The 24,104-nt window shown below is 40.3% G+C and overlaps 1 pseudogene; it reads right to left on the minus strand.

The window, feature by feature from the left end:
* Positions 1-22,810: 22,810 nt before the first annotated feature.
* On the minus strand, positions 22,811-23,876 carry LOC149251387 (high mobility group B protein 15-like; annotated as a pseudogene).
* Between the last annotated feature and the right edge of the window lie 228 nt (positions 23,877-24,104).

Raw genomic sequence — 24,104 nt, forward strand, 5'->3', positions numbered from 1 at the left:
ACAACAGCAAGAGAAAACTCCTCCTCCACAAACTGAGCCACTAATAGCACCAATTTTGCAGACCCCAGCACATGAGGAGAGGGGTACTAAAAGAGACAGAGAAGAGTCCACTCCTATTAGTGGATCCTCCCATCAGCCAGAGACCAAAAGGCAAAGGGCTGACTCCCCAGAAGTTGAAGACATCACTGAGGAATTCCTTGATAGTTCAAGGAAAGACAGAGAAGCAAGCCAGCACACAGGTACCAGCTCATTCCAACAGGAGCAAGGCTTGCAACTTGGTTTGGAGGTGTCATCCTCTTCTCAGCAAAGCAAGAAGCCTAAAAGCACTAAGGCTTCTTTTAAGAAAATCAAGGCAGAGAATGATTTGCTAAGAGTGGAGGTGTACAAACAATTTATGAATGCTACACCAGCCCAGCAAGAAAGATTAATGTCTGTATATGACATTAAAGAAGAAAAAATGATATTAAGTCATTTCAGGCCCACAGTACCGCAGCCGAGTTCAGCTGCAGATTTTGTGAAGACAAGGGTGGAGGTAAGGGCAAAGGACATCCACCCCATGGACCAAATTGAACTCCACAAACAGACTGGAAAAATGGTCTATGCAACCTTGGTGGAGAAGGCAACCATGGCCCATGAACTGAAGGAGTCACTCAAAAATACCAACACTCAGTTGGATTTTGAGAGAATGTCCTCCCTGGCCAAAGATAACAGAATAAAATCTTTGGAGGACATTATCATAGACCTAGGACATGATCCTAAGGATCCAAAGGGTGTAAGGGCAATTATGAAGAAAAAGGAGGATGACCTCAATGCACTAAAGAAGAGGTTAAGACTGCACAGAACACCCTCAGACAGCAGAGCTACAAAAGGAAAAGCAGGTTGATGAACAACTGGACCTCATCATGCAGCTGAATCAGAAGGTCCTCAATCTGGAGAAAGAGCTAGAAGGAGCACTACAAGATAAACAGGGAGAATCCACATCCCAAGCTCCTCCAACAACTTCAACAACAGCAACAACTACAGGGGCAGCAGTGGCCCCCACATCAGAAGCAGCAGGAACAACAACGGCCCCAGATGCCAGTGCAAGCATAGAAGAATTAACTAATGCCATCAAGGAAATGGAGCTCCAGGCAAATGAGATAAAGAAGGCCAAGGAAAAATTGGCAGAACTGGATGCCAAGTATGACAAATCAAAGGTAACTGTAGCAGAACAGGGCAGAGAAATAAAGGCCCTAAAGGACAAAATAAAGGCCCTGGAGAAGGAGCTAAATCTGGAAAGTGCCATGGCCGACATAAAAATAATTTTATGGGGTAAGATTGGCCAAACTATCACCAAACAATGGAAATCCATCAAAACAATCCATGAGCAAATGGATTTGATTGGCCAAGCACAGACAGAAATCCAGAGGGCCAAAACAGTGCTGGGAAACAGACCTGAGCAGGCAAACAAACTGATAGATTTTTTTGAACGGGCAAGACAAAGAGGAGCTGGCAGCCATTGGCATCAACAACAGAACAGAGGCCATCCTCACAGCTAAAAAGGTGCTAACTCTCAGAAATTATGTGCAAACTGTGGAGAGAAAATGCTATGAAATACAGGCTGAGGTGGAGGAGTATAAACTCAAAATGGGGATGCTGCAAGCAAAGGGACTGCCCAGCCTACTAAGCAGCACAGGAAGATTGATCACCAGAGACCAATTTACCAATAGGATGGCTACTTATATTGAAAATCAAATCACTGCATCTGGCAGTACTCCTGAGCAAACAGGGCCTCCAACAGGACAGAGCTTGTACACTAAACTTGAAGGCCTATTCTTCATTGAAAATGAGGCAAACCATCTGTTTGAAACTCCTCCTAACTTTTGGCGGTATACAGAGGCCGATGAGACCTTAATAAAAATTCGGAGACATCAAATGCCTAAGGAGGATTGGTGGCAGGCAATGCTCCAGATTTTGCCACGGTAGCTTCAGTCATTCGGCCACTGCCAGCTCCAGGTCACTAGAAGACAAACAGCAGAAAAGGGTTAGCATTTAAAAGCAGCTAAAAAGTGACTCATCACATAGACGATGACAGCTAGCCAAGTTTTGAACAGCGCATCTCCAACCGACTCTAACAGCCATAAAGTCCAAATATCTTCTGACTATTTTGACAGCTGAAGCATTAAGGAATTACTGCAGCATTCACTCCTTCAGCTACTGCATTCCGGAGATTAGCATATCATAAATGAGATATTAACTCATTCGTTGATATTTTTGATGTAAATTTTGTATATAAACTCCCCTGAGTAACTCATAAGGGGTTGGTAATTTTCTCTATGAGACAAATGTATTTGACACTTTCAGAATTATCTAATACAAAGGGCTGGAAGAGCTCAGTGATTTCCTGAAACATCTGATGTCATATTGATGCCATGCGTACTGGTGCAGAATTCCTTTGTTGTCTGATGGAATAATAAGTCTTTCTCAAACTCTGTTTTGTCTTCTTATGTTTATCAATACACACTCATGTTTTACTGAACTAGCAGTATAGTAAAAGAATAGTGCTGGACATGTTTTGATGACACCTAGTGCTCAATCTTTACTGTTGTATATGTTTTCTTCAGAATTAGCCATGAACATGAATTCTTAATTGCTCATGTTTCGCTGATTCCATAAATATGAATGTTATTTAGAAATTCTTTACTGCTTCTAGATTAACATTCTCACTGTTTTCTCCATGATCATTTAAGTGAAAGATTCTTAATTGCCTTTCCTTACCTGAAACACATCACATCTAATTACAGTATCACATCATTATTTCTCAGACACTAAACTGGCTCTGCAGCATTACCACTGTATCAAAGCAGCATATCAAAGAACTAAAGGACCACTGACTCCATTGCCCAATGGACTAGAACACCCTGGAAAATGCATAAGTATCTTGACTAAAATTATCATCCAACAAAGACCTTAAACAAACCTGAACTCATAGCTAGCCTAAAATTATTCCAAAACAGAGACAAATCATAAAGAGAGAGCCCTCTCTGATTACAGTTTGGCTAGAAACTGTGGTCCAAAGATTGGTTAGTGGTTACCCCGGCCGTATTCCCTTAGAGTCAAAGGGAACAACCTGGGTGTTAACATAATTGGCGACTCCACTGGGGACTTCTTAGGATTTTCCAATTTCTATACATCTCTCAAAGCTACAGATCAAGCCTGAAATCAGTCAGGAGGCCTGCAAAGTTGTTTCTGTGTCACATTGACAGCTTTAGGGAAGAGCTTTTTCAGTGAGTCTTCATCTCAGCTTTGAAATATATATAGCCATTCCAAAATCTTTATCCAGTCCTTGAAGATATAAAAATTTCCTATAAAATCCTAAAAAACAGTTAGAAGCTGGCTCCCAAGAAAAATCCACGGCACACTAGGGCAAATCCTGACCCTAATCCACCCATCATTGTTGATAATCCAAATACCATCCCTAGAAACATTAGGAGGCAGCAAAGGCAGGAGCAGCCTGCTGATCTAACCTCAGATTCAGATCATCCCAGCCTTATCTCTACTCCATGCAAGGTCCTTTTCCGGTCTACCCCTAGTTCCCCTAGTTCACCACCCACATCTCAAAGTCCTCCTCTCACATCTTCATCCACTGCACATATCCCCTTGACCAACACTCTAGGTTCACCCTTACCTATTACCCCTGTGGTACCCACTGTTCCTATTATCCCAGCTGCCCCTGTTAATCCTCTAAACCCTGTAAATATGGCTAACAGATATGCACCCTTGCAGATACCAGCTAATGCTACAGCTCTACCTCAAGATTACCAAACCAAAATCTCATATTTTGACTCCAATGGCCCTCTGACAGCTGTCCAGCATGCTAAGAGGATGCAAGACCATTTTGAGACCTATGAAATAGATGATGACAGTGTCAGAATGAGGATGTTTGTTCAAAGCCTAACTGGGGATGTAAGAACTTGGTTTAGATCCCTGAATGCAAATTCCATCACAACTCCTGATGAACTGTATCAAGCCTTTACTAGCAGATGGGAGAAGAAGAAGGATCCTCTGCACATACTAGGGGAATATGACACCATCAAAAGAGGTCCCCAAGAGACTGTTTTGGAGTATTGTGCAAGATTCAACAATGTATATAACGCAATCCCACAAAATTTAAGACCCCCTCCTGATTTAGCTTTGTACAAATTCCCTGATGGTTTTGACCCTGACATGGCCTATCAGTTGAAGGAAAGAGATCCTCAATCCCTTGCAGAAGCCCAAAGGGTTGTTGTCACAGTGGAAGCCAACCTGATTGCCAAAGGAAACAGAGCAAGGTTGGAAAAAAGGATTGTTTTCAAAGAGGAACCCTCTGCCTTTGATCAAAAACTAGATGCAATACTCAATGGAATGAAAAGATTGGGTGATAGAGTGGAATCGGTTGAGAGAAAATCATCATGGGAAGCACCACAAAACAACCCTCCTAGGAATCCAAATTTTAGGAGAACTCAAAACCCAGGCATTGGGAAGCCCAGTACTGACCAAGACATAAGACCCCCTTTTCAAGAAAATTATGCAGAAACTTCCACATCAACAGAGCCCAATGAAGATCCCGAGATTAATTTAATGGGTCTAGATGGTGAAAGTCAAGTTTTCTTAACACAAGAAGATCATGAGGATGATGAAATCAGACTGTTCCAAACTAAATCAGGTGAATCCTTTGACTTCAAACAAGGCTATGACACTGCTGTTTATGAAGTCCATAAACAATACAAGCTGAGGAGCAGAACTGTGAATGTAAACCAGCCTGAAAAGATAAAGGATAATCAGCAGCCTGAAAGAGTCATAGTCACAGAGCCTAATGACAAAACAAATTCATCTGCAGAAGAAGTGATTGTTGAAGAGATCACTGAACCACTGCCCTTAAAACAGCAGCCTGTGGCCACTTCACCTTCTCAACCTAATTTAAATGTTACTCCCCAAGAGATGAGTAAAAGAGGCAAGTCCCAAAGTCAAGATAAAAATCAAGAAGAAGATTTAATAAACAAGGAAAGGACTGTTGTCCATAACCCCAAGACCCAATCTGAAAAACCCTTTGACTTAGAGACTGAAATCGGCAAACTAAAGATAGCTATTCCTCTCTCAGAACTAGCCAAGCATGACATCTATAAACTACAGATCAAGAAGTCCCTTCAACTCACTAGCAACAAAGATGATGTCAATGTGCTGGATGACACCCCATAACTCCTGTTTGGCCCAGAAGTGGATGGAAAAACGGTAGTCACAGGGGTATTACCTTTCTATGTCAGTTTACATATTCATGATAAAATATTACATAATGCAATGTTTGACTCAGGTGCTTCTCACAATCTCATGCCAAAAGCAGTCATGGAGAGATTGAATCTAGACATAACAAGACCATACAAAGACCTGTTTTCCTTTGACTCCAGCCAAGTCAAGTGTTTAGGTCTCATAAAAGACTTATGTGTGTCTCTAGTTCAATACCCAAACAAAACAATCCTAATGGATGTGGTAGTTGCTGATATCCCACCTAAGTATGGGATGCTGTTATCAAGATCATGGGGAGCTAAACTCCAAGGTTCCCTACAATTAGACATGTCATATGCCACCATCTCTGTTTTTGGGCAACCAAAAAGACTGTACAGAGAAACACTCATGAAATATATGGTCAGCAGTGAAGAAAAGCCTCAAAACTTTCCCATATATGCTGTCCATTCAGACATAGACTCATACATCCTCTTCAATGACAGCACAACTCCCTCAAAAGGTGAGGTTGAAACCAAGATACTCATACAGGAGGAAGACTCAAATGAAAGAATTACCACCCATGAAACAACAGTCAATCAAACACTAGATACTGCTGCTGTTTTAAATATCAAGCATACCCAATCAAATGATGAAACTGTCCTAGAAGACAAGCTAGATGAAAAACCACAACTTCTACTCACATTTCCAGCCCATGAACAGATCATTAAATCTCCTTCCCAACAGGATATTCTATGGTTCCTTGAATTTGATGGCTCAGTCAACAAGTTAGGGGCAGGAGCTGGAGTTTGGGTACACAATAAAGAAAATAGTCATGCAGAAGGCAGAGCCTATAGATTGAACTTCAGATGTACCAATAACATGGCAGAATATGAAGCTCTTTTACTAGGCCTCAAGCTAGTAAAGTTCTTACAAGCTGCCAGGGTTTCAATCATGGGTGATTCAGATTTAGTTATTCAACAAGTGAAGGGAAACTTTGTCACCAATGACAAAAGACTAAGGACTTATAGGTCTGCTGTTGCTGAGGTACTAAACTTTTTCTCTGAATTCCAAATCACTAAAATTCCTAGAACCCACAATCTGCATGCTCATAGTTTAGCCACCTTTGCAAGTACCTGCAAGCTGCCTTTTGAGTCCCATCATTGCTTTACAGCTGAGGTAAAACACAGACCCTCTATTCCAAACAATGTTAATGATTGGCAAGTATTTGAGGATGACAAGCAAATAAACCATTTTTTAACTCTGCAACAAGAATTTGCAGGATTAAATATTGACACTGATACAGCAAGTCAATCACAAATACTTGATACAGCAAGTCAATCACAAATACAGTTTCAAAAAACTACTCACCCAATGTCACCTAGAACAGCAAAACAAATGCTAAATCCAACTATTTTCGACAAGGACAACATTCAGCAAATTCAATCAATCAATGGTGAGGAAGTGGCTAATGCTGAAACTGAAATCATAGAGCTGAAAGACAATTTTCTACCAACAGGCCTAACTCCACTAGAAGACATCTTTGACTCAAATGATCTCCCCAGAAAACCAAAAATGCAGCCCTTAAATGCAGCCATTGAAGAATGCAACATAGGTACAATTGACAAACCCAAAATAATTAAATTGTCTGCTTCTTTACCTCCTGACCAAAAGCCTAAATACATTGACCTCTTTAAAGAGTTCCAGGATGTCTTTGCATGGAGTTATGAGGACCTAAAGTCCTATGACACCTCTGTAGTCCAGCACACTATCCCTCTCAAGCCTGATCAAAAACCCTTTAAACAAAAACTGAGGAGAATCAATCCAATGCTCCTCCCAGCAATGGAACAAGAGGTACAGAAAATGTTCAAGGTTGGCATTATAGCACCAATCAGATTCTCTGAATGGATCTCCAACTTAGTCCCTACAAGAAAGAAAACTAGTGAAATAAGGCTGTGTGTGGACCTAAGGAATCTGAACCAAGTATCCCTCAAAGACAACTATCCCTTACCCAAGATGGATCACATTCTCCAAAGAGTGGTAGGGGCCTCAAGGATCTCATTACTGGATGGATTTTCAGGCTTCAATCAAATCCTGGTGCACCCTGATGATCAAGACAAAACAGCATTCACTACCCCATGGGGAACTTTCAAATATGTAAAGATGCCTTTTGGATTGAAAAATGCAGGGGCAACTTTTCAAAGAGCAATGGATATTGCTTTTTCCAAAGAGATTCATGACTTCCTTGTCATTTACCTAGATGACCTTACACCTTTCTCAAAATCAGACCAAGAACATATAAAACATTTGAGACAGATCTTCCTAAAATGCAGAAAATATGGAATTTCCTTGAATCCCAAGAAATCCCTGTTTGGTTTAGAGGAAGGTAAGCTGTTGGGCCACATCATTTCTAAAGATGGCATTAGAATTGACCCAGATAGGATACAGGCTATCCTACAAATGCCCCACCCAAGAAATGTCAAAGAGTTGCAAGGATTCTTGGGAAAAATCAATTTCTTGAGAAGGTTTATCCCAAACTTAGCAGAACTAATCAGATTATTAAATAACATGCTAAAGAAAGATTCAAAAGTCAAATGGACTGTTGAAGCCAATCAAGCCTTTGAAGGTATAAAACTGGCCTTTACCCAAACCCCAGTGCTGACCAATCCTCAGTTTGACAGAGAATTTATCATTTTCTCTTTTGCCTCCCAGCATACTATTGCTGCTGTTTTATTGCAAAAAGATGACCAAGGAAATGAGAAGCCAATTGCTTTCTTTAGCAAAGCTCTTAGAGATGCACCTTTAAAGTATCAAATCATGGAAAAGCAAGCTTATTCTTTGGTCAAAGCCATTTAAGACTTTAGGATTTATATCCTTTATTCCCATGTTATAGCCTATGTACCAAGTCCTATTGTCAAAGACATTCTCACCCAAGAAAATTTAGAGGGCAGAAGAGGAAAGTGGATTGCCAACATCTTGGAATTTGATATTGAGATAAAACCTACAAAGCTAATAAAAGGGCAAGGCTTGGCCAAATTAATGACAGAAGCAAATTTCCAAGCCTTAGACATTAACCAGCTGGACAGTGAACCGGAGCTGGCGACTCCAAAGATCAATGTAGCCTTTGAACAATCCCCTTGGTACTCTGATATATGTTATGTATTGCAAAACCTGTGTGCTCCCCCAGGATTGTCCAGAACTAAATGTAGGTTCCTAAAAATGAAAGCTTCTAAATTCTGTGTTATGGATGGAAATTTATTGTGGAAAAACCATGAAGGAATATTGCTAAACTGCCTAATTGAGAATGAAACCGACAATATCATAAAGGAATTTCATGCAGGTGACTGTGGTGGACACTTGTACTGGAAGTCCACTGTGGATAAAATACTAAGAGCTGGGTACTATTGGCCCACCATGTTCTCTGATGTCAAGAAATTCACCACCTCATGTCATAAATGTCAAGTGTTTGAGGGAAAGAGACAGTTGCTGCCACTTCCCTTAAGGCCTATTGCAACAGAGAGACCTTTTCAACAATGGGGCTTGGATTTCATTGGGGAAATTCATCCCTCATCTTCAGGCCAACATAGATGGATCTTAACAGCCACAGACTACTTCACCAAGTGGATTGAAGCTGTTCCATGCAGACAAGCAAATGATTCCACTATCATTCAGTTCTTGGAGAACAACATATTGGCTAGATTTGGCTGTCCTGACAAAATAATAATAGACAATGTTGCTGCTTTCAGATCCAAGAAAATGGTGAACTTCTGCCATAAGTTTCACATCACCTTGGGCCATTCTACTGCATACTATCCCCAAGGAAATGGCCTTGCTGAGTCATCAAATAAAAGTCTGGTAAACATCATAAAGAAAGTACTAGAAGAGAACAAAAAGAATTGGCATAAGAAGCTTGTGAACGCCCTATGGGCAGATAGACTAACAACCAAAAGATCAATTGGGACCAGCCCATATGAGTTGGTTTATGGATTAGAGGCCAAATTTCCTTCATCACTAGGAGTGCCTGTTATAAAACTTCTTCAAGAAAGCCAAGCTGAACCAAATGATATGCAAAGAAGAATCAATCAAATCATATGTTTACAGCAAACTAGAGACCAAGTTTTCAGCAGAGTTCAAGTTCTACAAGAAAAATTAAAGAAGGCTTTTGATAGAAGAACTAAGGCAGAAGATTTCAACATTGGTGACAAAGTCCTCAAGTGGGATTCAAGAAGAGAGGATAAGGGAAAACATGGAAAATTTGATTCCCTTTGGAGAGGACCATTTGCTGTCCAAGCAGTACAAGGAAACAACACTTATTTCCTTAAGAGTCTTAATGAAACTGATTTGGATGAAGGTCCTGTGAATGGCAGGATGCTTAAGCACTATTTTGAATATCACCCATAAGTGCAGCCTAAGTTTTCCCTTGTACATATCCAGATTTAAATATTATTTTCTGTCAACATGTAAAAATGCAATTTCTCAAAGTTTTCTTAAACTGCCAGCACAAGGTGAATAGAATCAGAGGTCTACCAAGAAGAGAAGCACACAATTTTGGCATTTCAAAGCAGCAAACTTCAAGATTGGCAAGAGCAGTCAAGGAGCAAGGCAATCTGACCTGCTGTTCTTGGTCTTTCTAATGAAACACCATCCCCATGTGGAGCCACTGTTAGCTACCTATACCAATAGGTTTCATATTTCATGATTGGCACTGAAAAGGTCCAAATATGCTCTGCTTTGATGATGCAAAGATCACATATTTCCATGAGAATACAATCTGTGCTTATAGCTTGGTATGGACTCAAATTTTTATGGATGGTCCAACAGTCTAATCTGGATCATGTCATGTTTTAAATTTTCAGTTGTAGAATAGAGAAAGAAGTATGTCCAAACTGTTTAATCTGGGCAGACAAGTAGTTCAGGTAGAGAAGAAAAGGCTCCCAACAGCTTAATCTGGGACCTTGGAAGAAATAAGGGTAGAAGTAGATAGAAAAACAAAAGAAAAAGCCAAAGAAAAGAAAAGGCAAGTAAGGGTCTGCAAGCCTAAGTGCACCCCCCAAGAAGAAACAAAAAATGCTAGGCAAAGTAGCTGGGTAAGCAGATGGGGTTGCAGAAGTGGTATTTATTTCAGATCTAACCTTGATGGTCAAGATGATAAAAGAAAAACAAAGAAGCATGTTTAATTTCCCAATTATCCCTTTTCCCACTCATTACTAACATCCCCTCATCAATTGAATTGCTTAGAAAAACTTGAGGTTTGATGGTGGTTTTATTCATTGAAAAGCCACATTTCTTGTCTAAAAATTCTTTTCATTTTGATCTACTCCCTAAACTAAGTAAGTTTCAAGTAAACTTAGTGATTTTCCCCCTCATTCACATTTTCCCCCATATTAACTCTAACTCTATTATGTAAATCCCCTATGGCACCCTTTCCCTAGTATTATTAACACCATGGTGTATAAACCCCCAAGCACTCTATAAATATCCTCCTTTTAGCATTATAGCTAAATATGTCTGTCTAAGGGAGACTTTAGTCCACCTGGGACTATGCTCAACCCTGTCAAGGGATTACTCTAACCCCTGGTTAAGAGCAATAACCTCTCCATAAGCTCAAACCTCACCTCTGCTAAAAACCCTCCATAAACCCTTTTTCACAAATTAACCCAAAAACCCCAAAAACTCACGAAAACCCACAATCCTAAAGTTTTCCGCCGAAGGTATTTAATTGAATATTTAAATAAACCGGCGGGACCCCCCAACCTGCACGATCCGTCGGAAGGCCCGCCAGCCGTCGATCCTCTGCCACCCACGATCCAACGGTGGGCGGGCATTTACAGATCTCGATCTGCCGCCCTTTAGCGTCCGGGGAACAGCGGTATTAGGGCCCGTACCCAAGACGCGTGTCAAGCGCTGGGGTTGTTCGGAGCCCCCCTCCCCGATACCGCTTATCACCAAAGGCGGTGCGGGGAGACCGCTTACCGCCTCCCCATTACCGCCCATCCGGCGCACGTCACCCTCACGCCATCCTGACGTCATATCCCTTCCACCCGCCCCCGCGCCCCGTGGCCCTCCACGCTGCCCTGCCGCCACATCCGCCTGCCACCTCGTCCAGGCACGCTGGCCTCCAGCTCAGCGTATACGTCACCCGTACCCGGGCCCGCCATGACATCATGCTGACGTCATCGGCGGAAAGGCGCCAATTACTTATTTTTGCCAAAATGGTCGTTATAAACACCCAAAATAGCCGTTTTGTGTCATTTTTCAAGAGAATTGCAAAGAACTCTTGTCGCTACCTCACCACCAACTCGCTTCCGGACCTCCAAATTCGAAATTTCGACCGTGCCAACTCATCAAATCAACTACCACAAAGCCTTCACGGTTCGGCCCGCAGGCTTGTCGAGCGTTTTATCCAGGTATTCACCATATTTCCCCATTTCGCCCATGCATTCCATTTCTCCGTAAATTCACCATTGAACACTTGTCAAAATCCTAAATTCAACTCTGTCTGCTACCTGAAAGTCAGCTAAAGTAACCTACATTGCCTCTGCATTATAATTCGGCATTGAAACAGTCGACCCACGCACCTAGAACCATAAAATTGTCCTCAAGGTGCTCGGCATTGTTCCCTTTTGCCGAGTACAGGCCAGCTACAAATTAACCAAAATAAATCCTGCACACCCTCTGCAAATCATTCCTAACAATTCAAAACCCCTGTGAATTTACTAAAACCTGCAGAAACAAGCCAACCTCTTTCACTGTGAAGAAGAGTTCAAGCATTGTCAACATTAAGGCTATCACTGAACTCTGAGGAGCTTTGCAAACCACTGCAATTACATTATTCACAATCAGATTATACAATGGCTGCCCCTGCACCCATAGCTCTCAATGTTACTCCTTTAAATGCACCAAACAAAGACCTGGAGGCCTTGCCTCTTGTTGACAGGGACTCCCTTATTGAAGACTTTGTGGGTAACAGGGACTTCATGCAGACCTTCAGGCAGTTGAGAGAAGACTATTTGAATGGCAAGGACACCTATGGGATATGGGAGTCAAACCTACCATACTACTGCCTCCCCTCTGTCAATGTTTTCCCTCAGATTGTGCGCCTATATGCTGAAAACTATGATGTACAGCAGAGAGCCATTAAGTCTCCATCTGGGAGCATCCTCTTTCACATCAATCCTGAATCCATTAATAAAATGCTCCACTTTGACCAGACTGAGCTGCTATTTCCCTTTTCCATGAATTATCTGCTGGATGCTGCTGCCAAAATGACTAGTGAGGAGATTCAGAATGTCACCAGGACATTCATGAAACCTGAATGCCAGCCTGCAGGGCCACCTCCCTATATGGATGTCTCCTTTATAGAAACAGGCAGACTACTACTAGATATGATCTCTTATGTGCTGGGGTACAGAACCAGTGAGCATGTGGATGGAACAATGCTGGTTTTGTTATCTGTTTATAGTCCAGGCCAGCCCCCTGCCCGCAAGTTTAACTTTGCTAAGTTCATAGCTAACAAAATTCATGATCAGTTGAGCAAAGTGGACAGACAGGGTGTCTTCAAGTACTCCTCTTACATCTACCATCTTTTCATGTATTATCAGTCCCAGGTTTTTCCATGCTACATCAAAAAGCTGGATTATAGAGGGGAAAGAAGATTTGTCATCTTCTGGACATCTGTCTATCACCTGGTCCAAAATCCACCCTATTCCTATTGTGAGTTTATTGACCAGTTTGTATACCCTGTCTCCTGCTTGTTGATGAGGGCTCCTCCTCCCAGAATATCAACTAAAATACAGAAAGCTTTGCAGCTTTCCAAGAAGTCCAAAATAGGTGATTGGTATCTATATGAGGATCATACAGTCATCAGAGTGTATGGCTGTGAGCTTTGTCCATTCAGGCTCCCAAAATATGTGCCTATGAGGATATTTGCCCTTGAGTATTATAGGCAGCTGATTCAGTCTGACCTTACCCACTTCCATAGCTCCAAAAAGAAAGCCCACCTCAAGTTCAAACATCAGCTGGGCCCTTTCATCATGAATAAAAAGGAAGGTTGGGAACAGGCTGACCAGATCCTCAAAGACAAATACCAGCTGTCATATAGTTTTCGGTGGGTCCATTATGACCCTGAAGGCTTCATTTCTACTAGGAGAGTCAAGTACAGGCTAGTAGGCATTAAGCATTGCAGTTATCCCCATATTGAAAAATATGCCAACCAGCAGGAATGGCTACAGGATTCTATAGTTGACAAATTAACTGAAGAATAAATGATGATAAAGAATGTCAAGGAATTAGAAAAGACTCTTGACCTAGACTCTGTGCAGCAGGTACCCTTCAAACGGCCTCATTCAGCAGGAGAAGGGACCTCGACCTCAAGGACTGCACCAGCCACACAAGCATCTTCTACAGCAGCACCAGGCTTAGACAAAGGAAAAGGAATAATGGGTGCTGAAGAGGAAGCAGTGAAAGAGAAGGCTGCCCCTTCCACCGAGCAGCAAACTGAACAGCAAAATGAGTTGCAGAGGGAGGAGCAAACAGAACAGCAGCAAGAGCAAACTCCTCCTCCACAAACTGAGCCACTAATAGCACCAATTTTGCAGACCCCAGCACATGAGGAGAGGGGTACTAAAAGAGACAGAGAAGAGTCCACTCCTATTAGTGGATCCTCCCATCAGCCAGAGACCAAAAGGCAAAGGGCTGACTCCCCAGAAGTTGAAGACATCACTGAGGAATTCCTTGACAGTTCAAGGAAAGACAGAGAAGCAAGCCAGCACACAGGTACCAGCTCATTCCAATAGGAGCAAGGCTTGCAACTTGGTTTGGAGTTGTCATCCTCTTCTCAGCAAAGCAAGAAGCCTAAAAGCACTAAGGCTTCTTTTAAGAAAATCAAGGCAGAGAATGATTTGCTAAGAGTGGAGGTGTACAAACAATTTATGAATGCTACACCAGCCCAGCAAGAAAGATTAATGTTTGTATATGACATTAAAGAAGAAAAAATGATATTAAGTCATTTCAGGCCCACAGTACCGCAGCCGAGTTCAGCTGCAGATTTTGTGAAGACAAGGGTGGAGGTAAGGGCAAAGGACATCCACCCCATGGACCAAATTGAACTCCACAAACAGACTGGAGAAATGGTCTATGCAACCTTGGTGGAGAAGGCAACCATGGCCCATGAACTGAAGGAGTCACTCAAAAATACCAACACTCAGTTGGATTTTGAGAGAATGTCCTCCCTGGCCAAAGATAACAGAATAAAATCTTTGGAGGACATTATCATAGACCTAGGACATGATCCTAAGGATCCAAAGGGTGTAAGGGCCCTTATGAAGAAAAAGGAGGATGACCTCAATGCACTAAAGAAGAGGTTAAGACTGCTGCCCACAGAACACCCTCAGACAGCAGAGCTACAAAAGGAAAAGCAGGTTGATGAACAACTGGACCTCATCATGCAGCTGAATCAGAAGGTCCTCAATCTGGAGAAAGAGCTAGAAGGAGCACTACAAGATAAACAGGGAGAATCCACATCCCAAGCTCCTCCAACAACTTCAACAACAGCAACAACTACAGGGGCAGCAGTGGCCCCCACATTAGAAGCAGCAGGAACAACAACGGCCCCAGATGCCAGTGCAAGCATAGAAGAATTAACTAATGCCATCAAGGAAATGGAGCTCCAGGCAAATGAGATAAAGAAGGCCAAGGAAAAATTGGCAGAACTGGATGCCAAGTATGACAAATCAAAGGTAACTGTAGCAGAACAGGGCAGAGAAATAAAGGCCCTAAAGGACAAAATAAAGGCCCTGGAGAAGGAGCTAAATCTGGAAAGTGCCATGGCCGACATAAAAAGAATTTTATGGGGTAAGATTGGCCAAACTATCACCAAACAATGGAAATCCATCAAAACAATCCATGAGCAAATGGATTTGATTGGCCAAGCACAGACAGAAATCCAGAGGGCCAAAACAGTGCTGGGAAACAGACCTGAGCAGGCAAACAGACTGATAGATTTTTTTGAACGGGCAAGACAAAGAGGAGCTGGCAGCCATTGGCATCAACAACAGAATAGAGGCCATCCTCACAGCTAAAAAGGTGCTAACTCTCAGAAATTATGTGCAAACTGTGGAGAGAAAATGCTATGAAATACAGGCTGAGGTGGAGGAGTATAAACTCAAAATGGGGATGCTGCAAGCAAAGGGACTGCCCAGCCTACTAAGAAGCACAGGAAGATTGATCACCAGAGACCAATTTACCAACAGGATGGCTACTTATATTGAAAATCAAATCACTGCATCTGGCAGTACTCCTGAGCAAACAGGGCCTCCAACAGGACAGAGCTTGTACACTAAACTTGAAGGCCTATTCTTCATTGAAAATGAGGCAAACCATCTGTTTGAAACTCCTCCTAACTTTTGGCGGTATACAGAGGCCGATGAGACCTTAATAAAAATTCAGAGACATCAAATGCCTAAGGAGGATTGGTGGCAGGCAATGCTCCAGATTTTGCCACGGTAGCTTCAGTCGTTCGGCCACTGCCAGCTCCAGGTCACTAGAAGACAAACAACAGAAAAGGGTTAGCATTTAAAAGCAGCTAAAAAGTGACTCATCACATAGACGATGACAGCTAGCCAAGTTCTGAACAGCGCATCTCCAACCGACTCTAACAGCCATAAAGTCCAAATATCTTCTGACTATTTTGACAGCTGAAGCATTAAGGAATTACTGCAGCATTCACTCCTTCAGCTACTGCATTCCGGAGATTAGCATATCATAAATGAGATATTAACTCATTCGTTGATATTTTTGATGTAAATTTTGTATATAAACTCCCCTGAGTAACTCATAAGGGGTTGGTAATTTTCTCTATGAGACAAATGTATTTGACACTTTCAGAATTATCTAATACAAAGGGCTGGAAGAGCTCAGTGATTTCCTGAAACATCTGATGTCATATTGATGCCATGCGTACTGGTGCAGAATTCCTTTGCTGTCTGATGGAATAATAAGTCTTTCTCAAACTCTGTTTTGTCTTCTTATGTTTATCAATACACACTCATGTTTTACTGAACTAGCAGTATAGTAAAAGAATAGTGCTGGACATGTTTTGATGACACCTAGTGCTCAATCTTTACTGTTGTATATGTTTTCTTCAGAATTAGCCATGAACATGAATTCTTAATTGCTCATGTTTCGCTGATTCCATAAATATGAATGTTATTTAGAAATTCTTTACTGCTTCTAGATTAACATTCTCACTGTTTTCTCCATGATCATTTAAGTGAAAGATTCTTAATTGCCTTTCCTTACCTGAAACACATCACATCTAATTACAGTATCACATCATTATTTCTCAGACACTAAACTGGCTCTGCAGCATTACCACTGTGTCAAAGCAGCATATTAAAGAACTAAAGGACCACTGACTCCATTGCCCAATGGACTAGAACACCCTGGAAAATGCATAAGTATCTTGACTAAAATTATCATCCAACAAAGACCTTAAACAAACCTGAACTCATAGCTAGCCTAAAATTATTCCAAAACAGAGACAAATCATAAAGAGAGAGCCCTCTCTGATTACAGTTTGGCTAGAAACTGTGGTCCAAAGATTGGTTAGTGGTTACCCCGGTCGTATTCCCTTAGAGTCAAAGGGAACAACCTGGGTGTTAACAGTACCTTTCCATAAGCAATTTTGTAAAGCATTGATGCACATGCTTTTTCTAGATCACTAACAATAAAGCAAAGGATTCTAAATTTGGTATCATACAATTTCATTTTCTTTTGTAAGTTTTTCATGTGTTTCATTTATTCTGTTAATTTTGCATATGCTTAAGTTTTATAGAGATATCAGGTGAGAATAAATGTGTTACAGTTATCCTTAAAATTCCTTCTGAAGTTATTATTATAAAGAGAATGAGATATTGGACTGTTTGTCTAAAAGGCTCGCTCTAAATCATAAAATTGTGAGTATCTTATGTAATTTTAAGCATATTTTGTTTAACTTCTGAACATTGGTCAAAGGTTTTCCCACTTATGATGATTTATATTTCTATCTGAAGTTTAAAGTAATCATATCTTCTTACTATTCTTCTGCACATTTTATCAACTTAAATCACTGTGTGAAGTTAAATAGCAGCCCTTTGGTTATTTATTAGTACTATCTAAAAAGGTTAAATACATCATTCTTATAATTTGTTTTATGTATTGGTCCTCCATAAAAACCAAAACCAAAACCCCAAAACAAATATCTTAGATGCTCTAGCATGATCAATTGACCATTATCATCTCAGAGGTACAACATCAATCTGGGGTCGTTGCCGGGGACCCGAATTTGATTAGTTTTCTTGGGACAACGATATAAATCCTGTTGACACCTAATCATAGGGATTAGGTGAAAAACTATAATTAGTGTAAATAAATAATATAGAAAATGGAGAGTCATCGGGAGATGAACTGAACAATCACTCCCTCTTGTATATAATAATGAACAACCTGAATGAATAATATGATTACATTTGAGGAGTTACCTCCTGGTCTGACATGGTATTAGATCCAACACCATTTTTGGCTTCCCTCTCTGCTTTGTAAGTCCTCTCTCCCAACTGCTGCCCCTCTCTAGAAATTGCTGTAGACATTCAGTTGGTTATGTGAGGCCACTGCTCCATAAGCGCAGTTGAGGTATCACTATCTTGGTTTCATAGTGTTAAACATGGGTGTGATGAATGAAATTCTCTTATGACTGTGTATCGGCATTCTAGACCCTAATCGGGTATTTTTCTCTGTTCATACATTTTATTTATAAATCACAGTCAATTAGTGTTAAGCGTTAATACTGAGTTTAAGTGCTAAACCTTTTCTTAAGCATCTTTATTAAAATATGAATTAAGCACGTGGGTAGTATTCGGCAAGTGGTAAGCAGTATCTCGCGTGCCCTAAAGGCTAGAAATGGTATTCCTAAATTTCACGCAATTAACCTTAGCGGGCGACACATAGCACGAGAAAACCACTTTTCTCGCGCGCTCTTGATTTGTTATGCATCGTGCAAGATTTCACGCGAGATTACGTGATAGCCATTGGATCAAGCAGGATTGATCGACGGTGGAGATTGGCCAAGCTAGTTGGTGAGTGGGTGACGCGATAGCCGTTCGATTAGACGGGTCAGATCTGATGATGATCACGTCGGAAGATGCACGTGAGTTAATTTAAATTTTAGACGCAATAAGGTTATGAAAAGGGGTATTAATTCCTTTTGGTTATGTTATGAGATTGCGCGAAAACCGTTCAATTGGATGGGTCCCATCGATGGTGGAGATCGTTCGGGCTAGTTGGTGAGCGGACAACGCGATATCCATTGGATCTAGAGAAGTGAGATCAACGGTGCAGATTGAAGTGCTTGATAAAAGGAGAAGTCAACGCGGGACCAACAATGATTGGTCAGATAAGCAGGACCCTCAGGGGGAAAATCCACATATAGAACTAGATTCAAGCGCAGCTGATTGGTTACAAAGTTAACCAGTAGTCGAATTACAGACTACCACCTCATTTTCGTCAACCTCCTGTGTCAGTTTTTTACCAGTAGAAGAGCGATTTTTTTCTACAACACTTGGCCACACACTGGAAGAACTCTAGCTTCTCTATTTATGGCTTACCTTTACGCACGTAGTCTTAGTCCTTAAGGAAGTATTAATTCACTTGGTGGATTGCCTCATCTTCCCCATTCAACTCGATTATAGATATAGTTTCCTCTATTCCCTTACTCGGTCAAACACATTACAAATCTTTCCAAATCACTATTGTTTCGATCTAGGAGAGGGTAATATAGTAATGGCTAGTTAAAGATAATAAGGGTCTTAGTTTTCATCTCTAGTGTTGCTCCACTGCCAACAAGGCTGGACAGTACCCCGACAAGTCACTATAGGAACACAAGCATCAATTCGCTACCAACGACCCTGGTCAGTACCCGACGAAGTTACTTGTACCACCTCTCTGTGCAAGAATCCTTTCTCTTCTTTCATCATTTTTTTCTTTTGTAAGTTTCAAATGTGCTTAAGAACTTATTATTTTTGTTGGGGTGGAAGAGGGGTCCTGACTTATTGATATCATAAGAGTTTGTTCCTTTAGAGACAATTATGTATACATCTGATATTGATTTTCTCATTGTTTTCCCCTTTTCCTTTCACTTCTTGACCGGATCGGTGAGAGGACACCATTCAATAAAAAAACTGAGATGAGGAATGAAGATCTTGAATGGATTTTGGCATCATGGTTTTTCTTAAATGTTTCCAGTAAAAAAAGGATCATATTTTCCATGTAGACATCATCAACTCTGAAAGATGTAAAGGCCTAATCAAAGAAGAAAAGTAACATATTAGCCAAGGGTTGCACATCACTAGAATTTTCCTTTAGCAAAGTTTAGCCACATCATCTCGAAGCTCAACAAACAACTTCCATGCATGAATATTGAACACAAAGCATGAATAAAGAAAACAAGACAAGAAAAACATGAGAATAAAACGAAAAGAAAGCATTGCAATGCAGTTAACTAAATGCAAACTAACCTAACTAAAGGGTAGAGGACCAAGACTAAGTAAAAATGGAATTTCCAATGTAGCCATAGAAGTTGCTCTTGACCTTTAAGTCGATAGATATCATCAAGTGAAAGAAATAAAACATAGTGTGCAATAAGAAAGACAGACAACCAAGACATCTTGACATTGTTCTAAACCCAAAGACAATCCATGGTTGCAGGGAACTAGTGCTTGGGGCATCCACTAAATTTGATAAAGATTTTAATAAGATGATTATCTGGAGACAAAACAACATTTAGCGTAATGTTAACTTAAACTTGAATATTAACTCATTCAACCAATAAGGCCTTTACTTGAGTGAATGCAGACACTAAGAATTTATAACTGGAAGAGGAGATAACATGGGAAAGAGTTTATCACATTGGGCCAAAAGGAATCCAATGTTTACACCCTAAGAAGGCATTAGTGAATGCAACAGTGAGAACAAAGGAGATGATAGTGAGGAGGAAATGGAGCACCCATTAAGGCTTCCTTTAAAGAAGACACATGTATTTTCACAAATAAATTTGTATTCCACTAAAGAAAGATCGGTTGCATCATACATTTACCTCAAATGAAAAAAACAAAGATAAATAAACAAAGGAGAAAGAAACACCACATTTTGTAGTCCATCACAAGATCTAGAATCAAATTGGTTTTCTTTCATTGTTATTCCAGGAAGCTTTACATTACACAGTTCCTCCTATTCCAAGTCTGTGAACCCATACAATGTTAATGTTTTTTCCTTTTATTTTTTCTCAAGCTCACTACTTTTTTAATCAGTTACAAAACTAATTCTCTAATAGTTAAAAATTGTTTCTCTCTTCTTCCTCTCTTTAAATATTTACAAAACAAAACCCCACCCACATCAATATATCTTGGGCTTTAATTAGAGCCACTAAACATCACTAAAATTTAAAGGTGAATAATGAGGCATAGGCCAAAATTGGTAATGCATATGTCACTAACCAAGAATGGTTTTGGAAAACCATTTCCTTTCCTCGGGAACACCTCCAATGGTTTCTGGAAATAAGAAGAGGTGGTTTTGGGACAAATTATGTCTGTTGATCTGTAGACAAGCAATTTGGAGAAACCACTCCTCGGGGGAACCCCCTTGTACAATATTTGGGCAATTTAAATTGCCAAGACTCCATTAATTTGAAGCATTATCATCATAGGATGTTGATAGCAGTCATGAGAAAGTAGAACCATTTATTTGCAAAGTTATTTGGAAGCATGCTAGAAAATAAAATCAGCAAGTGGGCAGAAGAAAGAGATAAGTGTAAAGGGAAAGTAGGTTTTAGACCTAAACATTCCATAGTTGATCATTGTATAACTTTAACGCACATGGTTGAAAAATTTTGGGAGAAAAAGGAAGAAGTTTTTTGTTGCTTTGTTGATTTTAGAAAAGTGTTTGACACAGTTCCTAGGGATAACCTTTGGCATAGAATGGAGGAACTTGGGGTTCCTAAGCATTTGAGAGCAGTTGTGCATAGGTTGTTACTATGAAAAGGTGAAAGTCAAAATTATAACTTCAAAAAGCATTTCTGAAAGTTTAAGAAGTGATATCGGGGTCAAGCAAGGTTGCCCATTGTCTCCTACCCTTTTTTGTTTATATATTGACAAGCTTGAGGAGTGGTTAAATTCCCAAGGGGGTGATCGTATCCATTTGGGCAAGTTTGTTATAAGGCTTCTTTTGTATGCAAATGACCTTAATCTGATTGCTAAATCTTCTCTTGGTTTGCAAGAGCACTTACTATCCCTTGAGCATTTTTGTACAAGGGTGGGGATGAAAGTTAATATTAGCAAAATGAAAGTAGTGGTTTTCTCTAAAAATAGAAAACATAACTAGCATAAGTTCTACTTTGAAGGCAACATTTTGGAAGAAGTTGCGGATTACAAATACCTTGGAATTGACTTTAACAAAAATCTAAGTTGGGATGGTTGTAGAAAGAAAATAACTTTGGGGGGTTGGAAAGCATTGTATGCTTTTAAAAATAGGTGTAGAGAGATAGAGTAATGGGACTGGAAAACCACTCAAACTCTTTTTGGGCTTCTAGTGATTCTAGTGATTCTCTATGGTTGTGAACTGTGGGCCAGCAGTACATCCGACATGCAATGGAAACAAATTGAGAAAATTTAGAAGCATTTGATTACAAACAAATTCAAAATTAAAGGTGCAGTTCCTTATGCTATCTTGTTAAGTGAAGCAGGGGTTCTTCCTATTGAAGCAATTGCTATGGTGCGAGTCATAAGGTATTTAAAAAAGATTAGAGCAAATGGAAGAGGGAAGATGGCCTAAGGTTGTCTTTAATGACATATTGTGCAAAAGAAATAGACTTGGATGCAACAAAATAACAAATGGTTTAGTATATGGGGTATTTGCCTGAACACATGTCCCATAAACAGTAAAGAGATAAAAGATTTTGTTATGGATAAGTTCCACAAGTGTGCCTGTGATAAGAAGCTAGGGAAAAAGAAAAAATATTATATTGAAGGGTTTAATCCCGCTCATAATCATCAACAAAAAGCATACATAGAGGCCAATATTTCTTGAAGAGCCAAAATTCTTATTGCTCAGTTAAGGACTAATTCTCATCAACTCTGTTGTTAAATAGGGCGTTGGAAAAGGCAAAAAGAAATGTGGGAGGAAATAATATGTATCTTTTGTTCTTCCAGAAAAGTGGAAACATAAAAGCACTTCATTTTAGAATTTGATGTCTTCAAAGATATTAGGGAAAGTTATGCAGACATTCTCACAGCTAGCTCTTGGGATAATCTGTTTAGTGAAGGGTTTTTCGAGAAGCTGGGAGTGTTTATTGTGAAGCTTCACAGGGAAAGGGCCAAATACTTCAATCAAATGAAGAAGCAATTTGTCCCATAGACTATCTTTAGCCTCGTGGAAATTAAAATGATTTTCTTTCTTTCTTTCTTTCCAACCTTGAAACAATTTGTATAAAAACAACTCTATCATAATTAGCTTCCCCAACAATCTAGACTAGATCATCATTTTGTTAAACACACTTTGGTAAATTTTCCTTATCTTTCAATCTGTGCTCCTCGTAAATAACTTCCACTTCATTAGTTAGTTTATTCCACAAGTCTCCAATCATTTTTCTAATCTCCGTGTCCTTGCTGGGATGGAATGCTTTCAATTTTGTATGTTGCTCAACAAAGAAAAATTGTAACCACTCCTATTTGACTTAGGGTGGTTGGGATCCCTCTTTTCCATTATATGCTTCCTCCTATGAAGTCGACGAGGACGAATTCCTGAAGTTGTATCACCATTATCATAATTATTCGTGCAACTAGGTACCTGCAAAAACTGTGCTCTAGAAAACCCTGCCAACATCTATACATTACTCCTCTTAATTTCTCCCAACCAACCATCTAAGTAATAAGATAAGCATTCTCGAATTTCCCATCGATAACTCCAATCACGGGATGACATAGGATCAACTCTCTTTCATTTCTTAAGCGAAGATTTAGCTTCGACTAGGGGTGGATTGGCAGGTTCGTTAATATCCTTCGAGTGAGCCGCAGGACTTGAAGCAAGCAAAGCAGCTGGTGGGGGTATTAGCCAACCTTGTGTCGCAATGAGGTAAACTTGCTCATAATGATAAATCAAGCTAATATAGTACTTACACAGAACAAACAACGCATTGGTTGTCATTGGTGGGAAATTGAATATTGTTGTAGTATCATTCCATTTCCTATCTTTAATGACTTGTCGTAGGCCTCCACGAGCGGTAAACTCCACATACAGTAAATCTAAATCCAGTTTTTTTCCTTCAATAATTGGAACCAGGAATTTTGTAACGACTTGTGGCATGGATTTTTCCAAGAGTCTCTAAGAACAGAGATCTATTGGCAACCACTTCTTCATGCTTTGGTGACTAGTGAAGGATAAGCTTTGTATACCAGTCTTCCCTGTGGGGAGGAATGAACAACAGAATCACCAAGATAAGTTAGAGGTTGTAGAAGTTGGGGACAAGGTGAATCTAGAACTGAAGGGGAAGGGTGGCTTCCATTTCGAGGCTCCTCTAGGGAACTACCACTATTATAATAGTGGTCTGACATAATGGAGGAGTAAGAACTAATGGAGCCAGATGCTCCTACCAATTACCCAAATGGACGAATTGTAATGTTCCCTCCATGGGGACAACACATAAGCCAAAGAGAAATAGATTGCAGCCGATACAGTTCGGTGCAGAAAATCAACCGAATCCCTCTGGTCAGTGAGATGGCTTTTTACGAGCCATTGAAAAGTTTTAAGACTTCATCCCATTCCTGTTGTACACGTCATTT

This window comes from Pinus tabuliformis, chromosome 7 (genome assembly GCF_031772625.1).
Source record: "Pinus tabuliformis cultivar Carrire ecotype Pingquan chromosome 7, CPIR1, whole genome shotgun sequence".
Lineage (NCBI taxonomy): Eukaryota > Viridiplantae > Streptophyta > Pinopsida > Pinales > Pinaceae > Pinus > Pinus tabuliformis.